The 19,059-nt window shown below is 47.1% G+C and overlaps 1 long non-coding RNA gene across 1 annotated transcript in view; it reads left to right on the top strand.

Annotated features, from left to right (window-relative positions):
- The window catches only part of LOC137203703 (uncharacterized), a 357,325-nt gene that overhangs the window by 173,334 nt on the left and 164,932 nt on the right, over positions 1-19,059 (top strand). The window contains exon 5 of the long non-coding RNA XR_010933251.1: positions 13,507-13,593. This is a non-coding gene — a long non-coding RNA (uncharacterized lncRNA). The remainder of the gene's footprint in view (positions 1-13,506; positions 13,594-19,059) is intronic.

Here is a 19,059-nt window from a genome sequence, read left to right as displayed (position 1 = left end):
GGTGGGTGACCTTGAACCCAAGGATGCCCTCTGATGTCCCCTGGATTTTCTGCTGGGCTTCCTCCCCTCAGTGTGGTTACCTGCCACCCATGGATCATGGTCACCAGAACCTTATGGTCTAGTGGTCAAGGCTGACTTGTTCAGTGAACCCCATGTTCCCTTGAATGTCTCCCTTTGAAGACCTCCTATCCCAGCCCCTCTCAGCAGTTCAGCCCAGAAAGCCAGCTGCTATGACTGATAAGCACCAGCTGTCCAGCATTCCTGTGCCGTGGTGGGTACCAGCATGCAATGGGGTGGCTAGACAAACACACCTGAGTTCAAATCCCGCCTGGACCATCAATATTCTGTGACTTTGGGCAGGTTATTTAACCTTAGCTCATCTAATTCCCCCAATGACAATAAGGAAGAGGTACTGCTATCATCCTCACTTGATAGATCCAGAAACTGAGGCTTAGAAATGGTAAGGACTTGCTTGAGGACACACCCACATCTGCACCCTGGATTCTAATTTTAAAGACCATCTGTTGCTCTGAAGGACTAACCCCAGTTATGCATCAAAATGGTTTCCTTTGGAAAAGTCACGATTTGTGCTTTTGAAGTCCTGGGTTTGGCTAATCAGGAGCAATCTCCTTTTCTTGGAGAAATAATTCACTGTTGGATGCAATCATGGAAAAAGTGAATTCCCTCCAAATTCTTGCAATGAGACAGTCAGTGCTGAGGACAAAATGTTGAGGTCTTTTGAGGAGATGGTACCTCTTAGTAAGTGGAGATGCTTAATTTTTTTTTTCTCAGTGGAAAGACCTGCTGTTTCAAATTTCTTACAACTGGGTCTCTGTTCGAATACTGGCGTGGAGTGAACTTTTCATGCCACGGGTCATCTCTGATGTCATGGCATTTCTGATGAACTCCACCAATTTTGAGCATCAGGGCTGCCAGAAGTGAAACTGGTATTTGCAAATGTATCTCCACTTCCTCAGAAATAACAGATGTTTGCTGGAAAAAATTAAAGTCGCCTAGTCTGTTATTAAATATCTGAAGTAAAGCACTGGCTGTCCTCAGTCAGCTTTCTACCTTTCCCATGATGATATTTTGTTCTGTTGGTAAACTTCTCAAGTGTGCCTAGCACTTTTGTTGGCATCACCTGGCAAGTATGCTCATGGAATTTACCTGTAGGAGTGGACAGGTGGGTTTCTGTCTGTGTGTTTCATGAATTAACTTGGTTGAAAAAACTGTCAGGAAGGGTTGGGTTTGAAGTCTGCCCAGGAGTTCACTCTGTGCTCATGACTTGTTCTTTGAGTATTGAGACCATAAAGAAGCCTTTTACATCAATGCTAGAGTAAAACGAAGACGGTGTCCCAAGTCAGCAGCAGCTATTTTCATCCATGGACTACTGAGGTTGGGAGTGGTGGGTCATGGAGTGGCTTGGAGGTCAAGCTCAGAGCTCTGGAAGGTCCAGAAACTACAGAGAGTGGCCTGTGGATCCTGGAACATCAAAGGATCCCTGGTCTGAGACCCAGAGCCTAGGTATACAAGATTATACCCTCTCAGAGGCCAGCAGTAGGGAAGACCCCACCTTCTCCAGCAGCCTAAGTTTGGAGAAGGAGAAATGTGAAGCAGGACCACCACGGCATGAGACAATCCCTGTTTCCACATGCCCTTTTCCAACTGGGATTTTGTTGAAGATCATTTTCTTAACTAAGCATTTCTGGGGATTTGTCAGAAGGAGGTGGGCAAACCCTTGCTGACCTGTCTTGTAGGTGTTTGGAAGTGTGTTACGGAAAAGGGCAGGGATGTGTTGGCAAAGGCAACTTGACAAAACCCTCCAACAAACAAATTTACCTGTGGGAAAAGGGACAAGATTACTCCAACCATCAACACTGGAAAACCAAAGCTGCTCCCCTACACCAGGCCTCAGCCTGGCTATAGACATAACCCGAAGAAAGCAATTCGCTAATGTTCCAGGCCCTCGGATCCAACATCAGCCTGGGATCTAGGCCTTGGGTAATGAGCAGCCCAGGCGGCGAATGAGGTTTGCAGTTGAAATCCATCTGAGGCCTCTCTCCCTGCCAATGTCTACAGCTTAATAATTGCTTCCTTGCTCCCCCTGCATTTGGGTTCAGGAGAAGTGCCAGCCCCTCCAGCAGCATTATGCAAATAGGGCCCAGTGCGTTCTGGCAGCGGCATATAGAATATGTAAATTTATGGTGCTGGCGGAGCCTGCTTAAGACAGAAGATTTCTCAATGATGAAATTAGATTTTCTGGAAAGAAGCTTCTGAGGACCTGTCTCCTGTTCCCCTGACTCGTGCTGTGCCACAGCCACCAAACCGGTGCTCTGGGAAATAATTAACTGAATTACGGGCTCAAACCTATCGTTAAAAAAAAAATAAACAGGGAGAGAAGAAATAGACCAGGTTGCAGGAGGCCACAACAAATCCATACGTTACCGAGCATGTCAACGGGAATGGAGGCTGGGAGGGTGGGAGGCGGGTGGATGGAGAGCATGGGGCTCTGGCTGGCAGGAGGAATTGACACAGGGTGGAGAGAGCTTCCACCTCCCCTTGGCCTTCACGTGGGCAAGGGTGGGAGAATGGACAGAGCTGTGGGCGCTGGTTTCTGCTCCAACCTAGCACTGCCACTTTTATCTGCTTTATGTACCTGCCTTCTCCTGATTTTGTTTACAAGAAAGCATTTATGTCATTTTTAAAAAATTGAAAAATCATTCATGTAGACCAGATCAAACTTGAACATGCATCAGACTTACCAGGAGGACTTGTTAAACACAGATTGCTAAGTGCTCCTCCCAGAGTTTCAGAGTTGGTCCAGGGAGGACTCAGAAATGCACATTTCCAATAAGCTCCCAAGTGACAGTGATGCTGCTAGCCAGGAGACACACCCTGAGAATCACTGCCTTAGGCTAAAGTCTTCATTAGAATGATGGGGGAGACGGAGGCCCAAAGAGTTAGGTGATTTGCCAAAAGTCACCCAGTGGAGTCAAGACCAGGGTACAGAGCTGACTTTTTCCATCATCATCATCATCATCATCATCATCATCATCATCATCACCGTCATCACCATCTCTGTCATCATCTTTGTTGTCACTCTCCTTTGCTGAAAGCTTTCTAGGTTCCAGGCACTTATACTCCTCACTTCATTTAGCCCTTTGCCATAACTCTATACAGGAGCTGCACAGTTGTCCCCAATAAAGATACTGTTATGGATGGAATGTTTGTGTTCCCCCTTAAAATTCCAGTGTTGAAGCCCTAACCCCCATGTGATGGTACTTGGAGGTGGGGCCTCTAGGAGGTAAATAGGTTTAGATGAGGTCATGAAGGTGGGTCCCCCATAATGAGATTAGCGTCCTAATAATAAGAAGGCAGATCTCTTTCTCTCTCTCTCTCTCTCTCTCTCTCTCTCTCTCTCTTTCTCCCTCCCTCCCTCTCCCTCCCTCCCTCTTGTGTCACACACAATGAGGAAGCTATCTACAAGCCAGGACACGAGCCCTCACCAGAGACAGAATCTGCCGGCACCTTGATCTTGAATTCCCAAGCCTCCAAAACTGTGAGAAGTAAATCTATCCTTTAAGCTACCCAGCGTTTTGTATTTTATTATAGCAGCCCAAACAGACTAAGGCAGACACTGAGGCTCAACTTCGAGTGACTTCACCTCCTGATCCTCAGGTTTCTCATCTGTGAAATGGGGAGTTCTGACCCTTCAGAGTGTTAGGAGGATTCAGTGAGATTTTACACACAGTGTGCTGAGCACAGAGCCTAGCACATAGCAGGGGCTCAGTAGTTGGGTCATAGTAATTATTATTGTTCTTGTAATTATCATTATTTATTTTTGTTTTTTGCGGTACGCGGGCCTCGCACTGTTGTGGCCTCTCCCGTTGCGGAGCACAGGCTCCGGGACGCGCAGGCTCAGCGGCCATGGCTCATGGGCCCAGCCGCTCCGCGGCATGTGGGATCTTCCCGGACCGGGGCACGAACCCGTGTCCCCCGCATCGGCAGGCGGACTCTCAACCACTGCGCCACCAGGGAAGCCCTAATTATCATTATTAATCAAATGGTAGAGATTGGGACACAGTGGTGTTGTGGAGTGAACTTGGGGTTAGGAATATGAGGGTCTCGAGTCTAGTCCCAAGCCCTAAACTCATCTGCTGTGAGACTTATGTGTAGGCCACCACCCTCTCTAAGACCCAGTTTTTGCAAACGGAGTAGATGGAACTTGGTGGTCCCAGGACACGCCCAGCTGTACAATCTCTGATTCCATCATTTCAAGGGTGTGGCCATCTCTTATCCCCATGTTGCCCCAGCGTGGTTGTCCTCCTTCCTCTCCTGGACTGCTGCTCAGCCTCCTCCTGGCCTCCTGGCCTGTGGTCTCACCCCAGCCCCTCCACCTTTCTAAAAGTCTCAGATGGCAACCAGGTACTCAGACCCTTCTGTGGCTATTTCCCTTCTTTGGATCAAGTCCAAGCATCTCAGCTTGGCATCCAAACTCCTTCATGCTCTGGTCCCTCTCAGCCCCTAATCTCTTGCCTCTCCCTCTTACACTCTATTTTACAGTAAAATACAGACGTTTGTGTTAGCCCTCAGGCACCGTGCTCTTTCCTGCCTCCCTACCTTGTTCTTGCTGCACCTTCTGCCTGGCATTCCATCCTTGCCCTTCCTCTTTGTCTGCAAACTTCTTGAACTTCAGTGCTCAGCTCAGATATGTTGTGCCCTGAGAAACCTTCTCTCACCTACCTTCTTACTGTCTCCAACCCGAGGCTCCTAGAGTCCCTTCCTCTGAGCTGCCTGTAGGTATCTCGTCCTAGTACTTAACACTTCCTAGTATAAAGGTCTACTGCCTTTCTCACCTTTTCTGCTGGACAGTGCCTAGTTTAAAAGGAAGAGACAAGCTTCTCAGTCAGGGGCTTTTCGAAATTTTCTGTTTTGTTGTTTGCTTTATCTGCTGTCTGTAAGCATCTTGAGTGTAGGGCCTTATGTATTTTGTTTGCCAGTGTAATTGCAGCACTTATTTTCATGCCTGGCACATGGTAGGTGTTTAATCCTTAAATTAATAAATCTGAAATCTCTGCCCATTTTCACAGATTTCTTATTAACCATTCTATCCCCGCTGCCTACCAAATGCCTGGCATGGAGGCATCAGTAAATAATTACTGAGTGAATGAGTAGGTGAATAAAATGCATGACTTCATATATAACTGTATCAGTCAGCTGTTGCTGCATAACAAACAGCCACTAAATCTCAGTTGCATGCAACAATAGGCATTTATTTCTCATCTAGTTTTATCTTGTGAGTCAGCTGGGGCAGCTCTGAGCTGCAGGTGGTGTCTGGCTCAGCTCCACATGTGTGTCATCCTCTGAGGGCCAGCAATCCAACCAGAACATGGCGAGGGCAGAGGTGCAAGAGAAAAAGTGGAAACACACATAGTTTCTTAAGGTCTCATCCCAGAACAAGCACCGTGGCCCTTCCATTCCAATATCGTTGACCAAAGTGAGGAACGTGGTCAAGCTCAGTCAATGGACAAGGATGTACCCTCTAGGAGGAGAGGCTTCAAAGTCCCAGGGCAGAAGGCATGGATACATCAAGGGGTGAAGGATCAGGACCCATAAATCTGTCTACTTCAATGACCACCCCCAGCATCTAGCCCACAGCTCATGGCACATAGCTACCACTCACTATGATCGTGGAGACAAAGTGACCACGGTGGCCCCCCCATCTTTAAGACACTAGAACATTTTTTCACTTTTTGCATTTCATACCCTCCTTCATCTCCCACCCTGCAGTTTTCAGCGATTCTTCTGGAGCCCTCCCTAAACAATCTCTAGGTCTCTGCCCACAGGCACTGCCATTCTGGGGCATGTCACAAGCGCACCCCCCCCCAGCCTGTCCTCCTCTCTGTTCTTCTCCCAGCCCACAGTGCACATTGTGAGGGTCCCCCTGATGTTTAATGCATGAGTTCATCGTCCTCCCTAGAGCCTCCACAGACAGACTCTCTCAGCCTGGGAACGGCCATGAAGTCAGGTGACTGTACAGGAAGCAGTGCCCTCCCCACCGCCTGCCTCCTCACCTCCCAGTTGTTGTGAGGCTGCCCTTCTTCGACTCACTTGCAATTTTGTAAGCTCTTTTATTAATGTGCCGGAGGCAGAGAAAAATGCATTTGTAATTTCCCCTTTATGGCTGGTGGAACTTCTTTTTGCTTTCTTTCTGAGCATTTGTTTGTGGCGTGCGCGCGCGCACGCGCACACACACACACACACACACACTCGCTCACTCACTCACACTCCAGGTCAGAATGAATTGAATGACAAGGCAGTGGATGTCAAAGCACAAACACAGTCTTGGAATATCTCAGCAGGAAAGGGGTCTGAGTCTGATGGCTGCCACACTGCATTCCCGGAACCCTGTTCTTCCTTAAAATAGCATCAGAGGGTGCTGCAGGGTGAGAAAAATTGTGTGTGTTTGGCCGGGTAGCGGGGGAATGTTTGGCCCTTCCCTGGACCTTGCTTCAATCAGAGCATCTCTGTTTTGCCTGATTTGTATACTGTGGGTACATAGGCTTCTTTGGAATTAAGGATGTGCCATGGATGCTTGTGCTAAAGGGAAAAAGCCGTGGTGGGGAGGTCTCCTTTTGCTTGCTGCAAAAGAACGAAGATTTACTGAGCACCTAGCATGTGCCAGGCACTGGACTGCAAGTACTTGACATATGCATTGTCTAATCGAAACCCCAGCGCTAGGTGGGAACGATTGTCTCCTATGTCACAGATGAGGATGCTGAGGTTTGGATGGGGAAAAGACTTCCCATCACCCAGGAAATGGTGGAAATGGGATTCACACAGAGGTTCTCCGTATGTTAAAGAGATGACAAAATTTCAGAGTGCTTAGCCCTTCATAGGTCTTAAAAGTCAAAATCATTCAAACGATCTGATGACAGTGACCACAACTTCTTCCAGATACTGAGTGATTACCTTGAGCCTGGCTCCTGCTGGGTGCTTTACAAGCAGGGCTGCCAGGTCCAGCTGTGCAGGGTGGGTCTTGCAGAAGAGCTCCCAGCCAAAGGGACAAGGGACAGCTGACTCAGTCCTTAAGCTGCTCCCCAGACCCTGGTGTAAATTTGCATCCTGGAGGAGGGGATGCTGATCTCTAATATCTCTGCCAGGAAGAGCTGCCTTTTCCTAATTTCCACAATGGCGCTCTGTGCAAGCTGCTACCCTGTCTGCACACATTATCGCATCCTCCCACAGCCTCCAGGGTAGCTTTATGACTATACCCATTTTAAAGATGAAGAAACAGAGGCACAGGGAAGTTAGATTTCTTGCCCAGAATTCTGCAGCTCTTTCAGTGTCAGAACCAACATTTGAATCCGAGGTTGTAAAACTCCATGACTAGAGGAGATAGGAATTTGCAGCTATACCCACCCGTACTCCCTGTCCCCACAAAGATTGTTGAGTTTCACAAGGTTCTAAGAATAGAACCTGGGGATGCAAGGTTTGGGGACTACTGGAAGGAGGTATTCTCTGCCCTGTGTAACAGGAATCAAGAGAGATTCTGAGACAGCAAATGGCACACAAAGATCAACCCCGTTGGGCTTTTTCAACAAGTCTGTCTTTGGATCACTTGTCTGTGGTCTTCTCTGCCACCCCTCTCCCAAAAGAGATCCCATGGAGGGAGTAAAAGACCCCCAGATCATGTAGGTCTGACCTCCCCCCCAACCCTGTGCCTTCTCTCCTGGAATACCCAAGAGCTGGAAGAAGCCTCCCTGGAGATAAATATCTACACAGAGCCAATTGTCACACGATGTCCCAGAGCCAATTACTCATTCTGAGAGACCCAGAGGTGGCTTAAGGAGTTGACAAATAAAGAGGAAATAATTTGCAATTTGCTGTTTACACATAATCAGAGTGTACCGAGGGGGGAAAAAATAGTGTTACAGCTTACGGCTTCTCACGTTTTATTTTGATCTTCTAAATCAATACATAAGTGGAGAGGCAGCTGGAGACAGACGTTTTGGAAAAAGAAAATGTTTGCATGTGTTTGGCTAAAGGAAGGAAGGACTTTCTATAAAACCAAAGATATGGCAAAGAAGGTTGAATGAGGCCGTGTCCCCCCGACAAAAGGAGAGGCAGTGAATGATAGTTGCAGGATCCTTACTCTCTGCCACACACTGAGGCAGGCACTTGACAAGTTATGGCCATGGATCCTCACCTCCAACCTGGGAGGTACGTTCTATTTTCAGCCCCATTTCAGGTGGGGAAATTGAGGCCCCAAGAGATGAAGGTTCTGGGCCAAAGACATTTGATCTGCATAAGCTGAACCCGGGACTAGCCACCCAAGCCAGGCTGATGCTGGAGTCCATCCTTCAGCTTCCAGATTACTTTCCCTGAGTTTTGATGCTGGTCTTTTGTTTGGGGACCATTAAGGGGCTTAAAACAGGGGTCCCTCTCTCGAGGGGAGAGTCTTGGGGAGGGTGTGCTGTCTCTGGTTCCTCTCCAGTCATCTCTGCCAATCACTGTCTTGGCAAGGATCACATCCCCACTGCAAGGGGGAGGGTCACTGGGGACCAAGGATCCTTGGGCAGGAGACCTCAGGGAGGGGCACGGTGACGGGATGCTGCTCATAATCTAAGAGGAAAGCCCTGCTCAGGGGTGTTCCCAGGTCCAGTTTTCTTTTCTCTGTATTTCTTACAGTTCTTCCTTTTTCTTTCCTGGTCTCCTTGAGACATTGTATATTTTTGCCACTATCTACCCTCCTTCTCCCCCAAGTCCACTGACATCAAAAAGCTGAGATCCCTTCTTAGAACTTGCTCTTCCTCTCCTACTTGTACAAATCATCCCCTGTCAGTGGTCTAGGATCCTGGGCCACAAGGGACCTCCAAGATAGATCTAATCCAGCCCCAGATTCAAGATAGGTGAAGTGATCTCAGCCCCATTTTATAGACAAGTCCATTGATGCCAAGTGCCTGCTTCTGGCCCAGAGTAGAAGAGAGGGCTCAGATCCACACTCCAGCCCCTCAGGATGCCCAGTGCCTCGGTTTCTTGGGGTGGGGGAGGGAGCGCCCATCCCTGTCTTTGTTCCCCACCCTCCCCTGTGTTTCCGAGCTGTGTGCAATTTACATCTCCACGTGCCCGCATTTGCATGAAACACACAGACACACACACGCAGGACTGCTCCTGGCTTGAACAACAAGGGATGCCAAATGCCGTTCACATCTTTCTGGGGAGAAGTGCATCCATCCCGATTCTGTCTTTGCCAAAGTGCCATACGTACCAGACGTACATATATTCCGTGTGAATTTCCTTAATCTCCTTCACAGCTGTCCCTTTCCACAGCCTCTGCTAGAGCATTCCCAAATTACTTGTCTCCTGGCTGGGATAGCAGCCTGTTCCCTGATTCCTCTATCCCTTTAACAACAACAAAAACAACAATAATAATAATGGCCACCGTTGAGGTAGCCCCTACTGTGTGTTAGGCATTGGGCTAAATGATGTTGCGTCTTGTAGGAGCTCTGCAGTGGAAGCATTATTAGTCCCATTTTACAGGTGGGGGAAAATGAGGCTCCAAGCTTAGGGGCATCACACGGGGCTGGGGACTGGGTTTATGAACCGTGGCTGACTCTGAGACTTGGGCTGGTCACCGCTGTCAGGCTGCCCTCTGATCTCCCCATGTAACACAGCCTGCCACCGTGATGACCATAACACAGGAGAGGGCCCTGGAGGGTAGCAATTAAGAAAGTGTACCGTTTCAACCTCTGACAGTGCTCTTTTCCGCCTGTGTAAATTCAGGTGAGTCCCTTCACCTCTCTCAGCCTCAGTGTCCTCCCCTGTAAAATTCGGATCATGGTAGTACTGAGCCGTACGGTGTTATTATGGAAATGGATACCATGATTGCAAGTGAAGCACTCAACAGAGTTCTCAGCACCCAATAGATGTTGGGTTTTAATAGATTAAAAGCTTGTGGTATAAAGAGATGGTTTTGGTGTCTGACATTCAAGGCTCTCTTGGGCTGGGCTCTGCCTTTCTTTCCACCATGACGGCCCTCCGCCACCATCTTGCATCCCACTCTTCAGCTAGAAGGAGGTCCCCACTGGTCTCCACAAACTCTCCACCATTTCTTACCTCTGTTGATTTGTCCAGATGTCTGTCTGCCCATCTGCTTTTCACCTTCTCTGCAGACCCAGAATTGGTTTGTCCTCAATGCCTAGCTCAGAGACTGACCCCACCTGGCATCTTCTCTTTCTTGCCCATTGGAGGCTACCTCTTCCTCCTCTGGACACGACCTTGGGTCCTAGTGTGTGTCATTCCTGAGGTCCTACTGTGCAACGGGATAAAGACAGAGCTACACCTGTAGGACATGATCCTACTTTCTTTTCTTGTACTTTAAATGCCACTCAATGGAAGGAACCCTGGGTTCCTGAATGATTGCATGGAACAATGGCCCACGTCATGCCAACCCACATTAGACTGTGCCTTGAGCAGGAAATAAACCTTTATTATACTGAGCCACTGAGAAATAGAGGTCCTTGGTTACAGCAGCTTAACTGTCCTAATACATCTATCTAACTAAACTCTATCTTTCTTTCTGATCCCATATTCCAGAAAGAGCTTATTCATTTAAAAGTGTATTTTAAAAATAGAATGAAAGAAAAATGCATGTAGGAACATAAGACAGTGCCAGATATAACACTCAGAAATGTGTGCTATGAAAACCAACACCCCTACCATGTGTGGATCAAAAATATAGCTCTGAGCTTCCTAGCAGCCGGGGTAAAAAGGGAGAGCTGTTTAGTTACACACTATCAGAGCCTTTGAGATAAATAAAAACACCATCGCTAAGGATAAATACAGTAAGAGTTGCAGAATGTTTTTTTTCCTCTACATGTTCGTTGAAAAGATCATTGCGTGTCTGCAGCACAACTCAATATTGTCCAGTACTTTTTCTGCATAGCAACCCTTTCCCATGTTTTACCTTGTTGAAACACATGAAAATATGTATAAACACAAAAACACAAACATATAAATAATGTAGAGGAGTTCTCTTGATACATCTCATAGGCAGGTACTCAGGCTTCTCTGTAGGCTTGGGATACCCTGGAGGAAAGAGCCTCTACCCTCTTCATTTCTGTTTTCATGTCTTATTATAGAGTCTGGAACATGGTGGATACACACAGTGGGTATTACTACTATTGATACTAAACGTGTGTGAGTGTGTGTGCTGTGTGTCAGGCTAGCACTCCGTGAATTATGACCTCTTTTCTGGAATTGTGTGTGTGTGTGTGTGTGTGTGTGTTATGGCGTGCTGTGTGTGTGGCGTATGCATGTTGAGTATGTGTGTTATGTACTGAGTGTGTGTTGCATATAGTGGTGTTTTGTGTGCGTTGTGTGTGTGTCATGCGGATGGTGGTGTTGGATCCTATGAGCATGGTGTATGAGGTATGTGCATTGTGTGATGTTGTGTGGGTGATATGGGTGCTCTGTGTACATTGTGTGTTGTTGTAGGGGATGTGTGGATGGCCCAGGTGTTGTGTGTGCATTGTGCGTGAATGGTGTGTGTTGTGAATGTGTATTCACGTGTGTCCTCTGACGTCCTCTGACGTCCTGCATCCCAAGTGTCTTGCATAATCCCTGCAGATCTGGTGCACATTCCCTGTGTGTGACTCTGTACCGCCTTGTGTCCCTTTTGTGAGCTCAGGGTGTGCTCTTTGTGTGTGCCCTGTGAGTCATTGCGGATACATCTAGAAGGCGGTGACTATTGTCTTCAAACAGAGAACAGCCATTAACACATTCATTAATTAGGATCATGTTGACACTTCTATTGCCGACTAAAAACATCTGTTTGTTTAATCAGAGTCTCCTTAATGCCTTACACTTATTCTCTCAGTGAGAGAGGATGGGCTTGCTTTCCCCACGTGTGTACACTGGGGTTTTACGAGGTGGAGGCACAAACTCTGTCAATATTGTCACAGGATGACAGCTCTCAGGAAGGCCCACGGCGTCTCAACAAACGTACATCCCTTTCAATGGTGAATGAGTAGTCGTTCATGGGTCAATTTGCCAGTGGCCATTCCCCGTGTATTGGCATAGCCTGAATGACACTTTATAGATCAGATGTAAGAACTCCACCATAGCACTGGGTCTCAATGCTACGGGCGTGGTGTGCTGCTGGGTGTACCAGCTGCTCCACCGTCCTTTCCTTCCTACCTAGGTGTATACCCCAAACCCAGCAACAAGCCGCCGGTAACCTCGTCGGAGTTAAATCCTCTCTCCCATGATCTTAGTTTTCTTACATGTAAAACAGGATGATAAAAGGACAAAACTAAAGATTCAAAGAAAACATATCTAAGGGAAATACCCAGAATGGTGCCTGGAACCAAGCAGACGCCTGAAAACGTCACTCCTATCCCCTCACCCTCCCACCCCACATGAATTCACAAGGAGGATGACCAAGGAAAAGACTCAAAGTTAGGAACTGACTCTGGTCACATTCCTCACCAGTCACACCACTGGGCATCCAACGCACGTCCACTGCATCCCTCCTCTGTGCCAGGTGGGGCTGGGTGCTGGGACACAGAGGCTGATGAGGATTTCTTTCAAGAATGTGGAAATGAAGGGCATTCCCAGCAGAGGGGATGGGTGAGCAAAGGTTCCCTGGGCCGGGAGCGTGGAGGAGAGGTGTGGGGTGAAGCTGACGGGGAGGACGCGATGGACCATAGAGGGGTTTTTGCTTTGGGGTGTTTCGTTTTGTTGTCGTTCTGCGTCTTGTTTCATTTACTAATATAGTTGGATATCTTTTCATAGTGAACATAAACAGTTCTACTTCATTCTTTTGCGCAATTAATAGCTTCTTATATATGTATGTCCCTTATTTTAAAATCAGGACGACAGTGATAGACCCGTAAGTCATCTCTAGTTTGAGGATATCAGTGTGATTTTCCCAGGGTACTTCCCAGCAGTGGGTCAAAGGATATGTGCATATGTGCTCTTAAAAATGTTATTTTCTTAACATTTTTAAATAGTGGCAAAATATATATAACATAAAATTTCAATTTATACCAAATCAAGCAGTGAAACCTTGGATTCCCTCTTTAAGCATACTTGCCACCTAGCACTGCTGCTTTTTCCTGTAAAATGGGCCCCAAGCTGTTCTCAAAAGGATGGTAAGAAGATTCAATGGGGAGATACTTAGAGAGGCTTGCTCAGTACATGGTCAGCCTCCAAGACCTGGGCTTTATTATTGGGAACTGGCACAGCCCAGTGCTTAGGGGCCCAGGCTCTGGACTTAGGCTTGCCAGCTGTGTGACCTTAGGACAGTTGCTTCATCTCTCTGAACCTTGGTTTCCTCATAGAATTGTAAAAATTACATAAGGTAATATAAATAAAGTGGATGGTGCCATTTGGATGTTCAACAAATGATATTTTATCTTCATATTAGCATCATGATGACCTCCTGCTAATTCTATACTTAATTGTTACCTCAATTAAGCTTTATACATTTTCGTTTTGCAGGTTTGGTCCAGGTGATGCTGCCACACATCTTTTCTCCTCACCAGAGCATGCTAGCAGATCCAGTTTGCTCCTGAAAATGGTGGTGATGTAAGTGGTGGGTCTTCACAATGACATCTTCAAACTAGACACTATCTTATTTAATCCTCACAACAACCCTTTGGTGGTGGCACCATACCCATTTTACAGATGAGGAAACTGAGTTTCCAAAAGCTTAGGCAATTTGCCCAAGATCACACAGCTAGTAGATAGTGCAGTCAGGAGCTGGACTTTGAATCCAATTCCATCTGTGCATTTTCCTTTACATTAAGCAACTTATTTATTGGATGGGTGGACCTAGAAAGTCTAACGGATTTGTCAGGACTCTTTAATATACAGAGAGGAAAACTCCACTGCCAAAGTAATTTAGGCAAAAGAGGAATTTGTGAGGTCTCATAACTAAAAACCTACTGGATTCATGCGTGGCTGAATTCAGAGGTCCACCAGTTTTGCCAGGACTTGGTTGGTTTCCTTCTCTCTCTTTTCCCACATTTCCATCTATCAGCTTTGTTTTCCAGTGTGCCAGCTGGAAGTCATTTTTTAAATCCATAATGACAAGATAGTCCACAGTAGCTTCAGGTTTCTGTCATCCAACCCCAGCTAAGAAAGGAACAGCTCTAATGAAAGTCCCAGAATTTACTTTGATTGACTTAGGTCACATGTGCATCCGTCAGCCAACTGTTCCAGCCTTGAGAATGAATGGGATGCTCTTATTGGCCAGGACGGTCCACATGACCACCTCAAGATTGGGGAGGTCATGTTCATCCCATGCTGGACCAAATGACCCTGAGGTGAAGATTTTCCTAGAGGAAGATCTGTAAGCTTAACTTGAGAATGGAGATGGAGCTGGTGGGTAGAGAATAGGAATGGACGTCCAATCCAGTGAGCTTTGGGTAATGCAGAAAGACATCGGTGGGCTCTTAAAAGGCACTTCAGCAAGTCTAAAAATGGCAGCATTTATCCCCAGCCAGCCTCCAGGCAGGCGGACGGACCACGTGAATTTACTGAAGTCCCTTTCCAGCCAGCCTTTTGGGACAGCTCCAAACAGGACTTATTGTTCTGGTAAATCCACCAGAGCCTTAGGAACCGAAAAGCTAAAGAAAATGCAGGGCCATCTGCCAGGGTCCTTGCCTTCCCCACCCTCTTTTCCCTTTTTGTCATCTTCTTCGTCGTCTGCTTTTAATTATGAAATGTCTATTGCTAGATTATCGATCTCCTGCTTGTAAGAGCAGCTGGGGTGATATATGGTGCGTGAGTCCCTTCATCCACAGCACGATTGAACATTGCCTTTGACGAAGCGCTTATTAGTCATGCGTTCCAGAAAGGGTGAAATAGCTTGTGACTCTGAGGAAGGGCTTAGGGGGAGAATGTCAGTGCTGGGGGTACAGTGAGGAGGTTCCCCTTTGGTCTCCCTAAGGAGGAGGATGGACACTTATCTCAGCCCAGAGGGACAGGCTGTCTCTATTGAAACCTTCCGCCCCTGGATCAGCCACCACTCTCAGACTTTCACCCAAAAACATACTATTCCCTCTTCTCGACAATGTGCCTGAAACTCTACCATTAATTAGGTCGTCCCTTGGGCTTAAGAAGTTACTCGTAAGGGCTAACATGGATATGAATTCTAAAACTACTATTATTATTGCACTAGTCACCCTTTCTTGAACAATTACCCTTTTTTTTTTACACTTAAAGAAATAATTTCAGAGAAGCCAAGTATAAATAGACTAAAAATGCTCAAATTGGAATTCACTTGGGCAAACTGACCTCTGATTCTCCCAGGCTGAACTATATGTTCCCTCTAAGGTAACATTTTAGGGGGTTGGGGGCAAGAGGAGCAACCAGAAATTGCTTCCAGGATAGGGATGGAGTAGATAGATTTTAGTTTGCCTAATTGATTGCTTCAGCTCCCTGTGTCTCAATTTTCTCATCAGAAAAGTGGAAATGCTCATAGGATTATCATAAGGATTTAGAGATTATTCATGTAAAAGCCTTAGCAAGGGGACTGGCCCTTAGCAAATGTCCAATAAGTGTTAGCAGCTTTTCATATTAGTATTCCTGTTAGCTACTCAGGGGTCTGTTTCTCTCTCTATTGCATACAGCAGGCATTCTGTAAATGCTTATGGGATTAATACATTTGTCCTTACCTTTATGGCAAAAATTTGAACTAGACCATTCAGGATCATTTAATTTATTCCTTGCTTTCATCCCTATGTCAGTTAGAGCCACCTGGAAATAATGATGATGGTGATGATGGTGATGATGGTGATGATGATGATTTTGCCACTGTTCCTGAGGCAGGGCCCTAGATTTAGGTTCTGTGAGGGGGATAGGTGAGTTAGAATTGCTGAATCCCTGGTGGGGTGGAGTTGGGAAAGAGAAGGGGGAAAATACCACTTTTTAAAGACCCGCTAAATCTAAGCCAAAACTGTGCAATGATCTATGTCCTTATGTCCACTCTTTCCCATCCTACTGCACTCAGGGAGCAATGACCATGCAGAAGAGATGATAGGCTCACCCCAGCCCCAAACCCATGACACCAAAAATAAAACAAAAACTCTGTTTGCAGACTCCAAGGACGTGCTATCCCCAACCTTATCTCCTGATACTTATTCCTTATTTCTGTTATTCCAGTTTCATGAGCCTTATTTCTGTTATTGGACCATATCCGACTCTTTCCAGGGTCAGGACCTTTGCACTTGTTGTGACCTCCGCTTGAAATCCTCTTTTCCTGGCCCTTGGCATGGCCGATTCCGTCTCATTTTTTAGGTCTTGGTTTAAATGTCAGTTCTTTGGAGACACTTTTCCTTGACCTTTCAACCTAAAGCAGCCGTGTTCCACCCCAGAGTCATCCTTTACCCCAACATCTTGGCCATTATCTTAATGATAAAGAATTAAAATCAGTGTCTAAATTCTTTGCTTGTTTTTTGTGTCCCTCACTGGAAAGAGGGGAGAAGCGGTCAGGCCACCTCCATTATTGCTCTGTTCCGAGAATCTTGCACACAGTAGATGCTCAGCATGAGGCTTTTTGATTGAAGGAATGTGTCCCCATTGGGAGGGGCTGCTGTGAAACCATTGCCCCCACTGGATTATGGGAAGCCATTTTCCCCAGTGGTGGGATCTCTCTACAGTGGGAGATTGAAAAGGAAAGGACATCTCTGGTTCTGAATCCCCATCTAGGGTCATAGGGAGAAGCTAGACTTCTCCAAAGGGCTGGGCAAGGATAGGGAAGGAGAATTTGGTCTAGAGGTCAGTGTTTGCTCTTAGGGAGGCAGCCAGAGGGAGAGGGAGTGGCTGAGGAAGAGATTCAAGTCAAGGGTCCTAAGGAGCAGCTGGGAAGGTGGAGATTGGAGCCAGGAGAGAGGGAGAGAAAGAGATAGAAGGAGGAGAGAGAGTGATGGAGAGAGAGAGGCAAAAAGAAGAGAAAGTAGAGAGAAATGCAGAAGAAGGAAAGAGATGGAGAGAAAGATAAAACAAGGAAGAGATGGGGAGAAAGTGAGAGGGAGAGAGGAGAGAGAGAGAGAGAGAAACAGAGAGGGAGGGAGGAAGAGATACACTTATGAAAAGAGAGAGGTGGGGAGTGAGGGAGAGAGAAAATGATATGCAGAGAGAAAGGAAGAAAGAAAACAAGAGAAAATGTCTTTTATGGGACAAGCAATCTGTGAGAAGGTAAGAGTGGGATCCCAGGAACACAGGCACCAGCCTTAGGCCAGAGTCCAGGGACGTCCCATTTCAGCACTCTGGACAGAGACCGCCGAGTCTTTACTTGTGACCTTGGGCAGATCATTTCCCTGTTTGGGCCTCCGTTTCTTATTGGTCATATGGCGCTACTCACACCTGCCACTCAGAGACATTGCTCCAGGGATGGTACAGAGCAACTACTAGTGTGAGCCACCTGGAGGATCTTAAAGAATATTGATGCCTGAGCCCAATCCCCAAGTATTTTTAATTGTTTTGAGGCAGGACCTGGGCATTGACGTTCTTAAGACGCCCTCCCCCCTGCCCAAGTAATTCTAATGGGCAGATAGTAGAAGTTAGAGACTCTAACCAGGGAATAGGAACTTCTGAAGAAGTAGCTATAGACGGCACTGCTATTTCTCAGCCCCAATGTATATGTTACACTGATTGAGAAATTGTGCCCAGAGAGGGAGGTAGTCTGCCCCAGCCATACAGCCAGTGGGTCAGGCATATCAGATGGTGAGGATAATCTGGAAGGGACCCTGTGCTGGTACAAAGGCTTAGCAATGCCACCTCCACCTCTCTGCCCAAGGGCTTCCCCGTCACCAGGCTGGCTGACACCCCCAGCCCTATGGGAAATCTGTGGACTCAAGTCACTTCCTGCATGGATGACCCCCAGCCACTGAAACCCAAACACGTTAAATGCCCCTTCCTGACCCACGCCACATCTGACTGCTCCTCAGCAAACCCACCTGCCGTCCTCGGTCCCAGCTGAGGGACAGGCAGGAAGAATTAAAGCTGGCCCTCCTGGGATGCTGACCAAATGCTTCATGCTTGGGCTCAAATGTGACCGCTCTGGATTGTGAAACCAGTAAGAACCTCAGGGGAAGAATCATCACCGACCGGTGCAGGGTCTCCTCAGTGGCCAGGTTCTCCTGCATGGGAGGAGGGTTGGACCAGGGGTTAAGGTTGCTGACTCTCTGATTGCTCAGGTCCAAATGCTGGTTGCTTCTCTGGGGATATTAGAGTGACCCAGGACAAGCAAAGAAATCTTTCCAACCCTGCGTTTCATCACCTGGAAAGCAGGGTAATAAGAACTTCCTCCTCAGCTTCTTACAAACTTTTTTTTGAAATATGTCTTGAGTATGCAGCAAATGTTTAATAAATGAGAGCTGCAAAGAGAATAAGGAAGAGGAGGTGAGGAGGAAAAGGTGATGATGATGATGATGGTGCTTCATCCTCCCGATTACTCCGATGACTTGTTAAGATCCATTATAGATGGAGTAACTAAGATTTAGAGAGGGAGAGAGACTTTCCTGGGTTTACTCAACAAGCTAACAGCAAAGCATAGACAAAACTCACTCGCCTTACTCCAACCACCACAGTTTGAGAAATCTCCACACTAGGAGGCTCTCAAGAAAGCCTGCTTCCCTTGGAGTTGTCTGCAGCCATGAGGATGGGTTTGCTCTGGCCCACCCACTACTGCCAGCATCGGTGAGGATGTGAGGGGTACCATGCACAGAGAAGAGGATCCCGGCTCTGCACCAGCCGGTTCTGCATCTTTCAGCAAGTCACTCCCCATCTACAAGCCTCAGTTATTGCTCTGTTCAGTTGGAAGGGAGCTAGGTGGTCACTGAGGCTCCCGAGGAACTGATGTTCTGGGGCATCTGTGATCCCGCCTGTGATCTACACTTTGCAGTCGGTCCCAGGAGCTCGGGGAGCCTCTGGGTGCGTTTAGCAGCTTCTGAATTCTACCTATGCGGGCTTCTAGTGGTGTCTGGGGAGGTTTCTGGCGGAAAAGCTTACTTCAGTAGATCAGACTCGGGGTAGTTTCTCTGGAGA

This window comes from Pseudorca crassidens, chromosome 12 (genome assembly GCF_039906515.1).
Source record: "Pseudorca crassidens isolate mPseCra1 chromosome 12, mPseCra1.hap1, whole genome shotgun sequence".
NCBI lineage: Eukaryota > Metazoa > Chordata > Mammalia > Artiodactyla > Delphinidae > Pseudorca > Pseudorca crassidens.
Note: the sequence above shows the minus strand (reverse complement) of the source record. Positions and strands in the feature narration are given on the sequence as shown.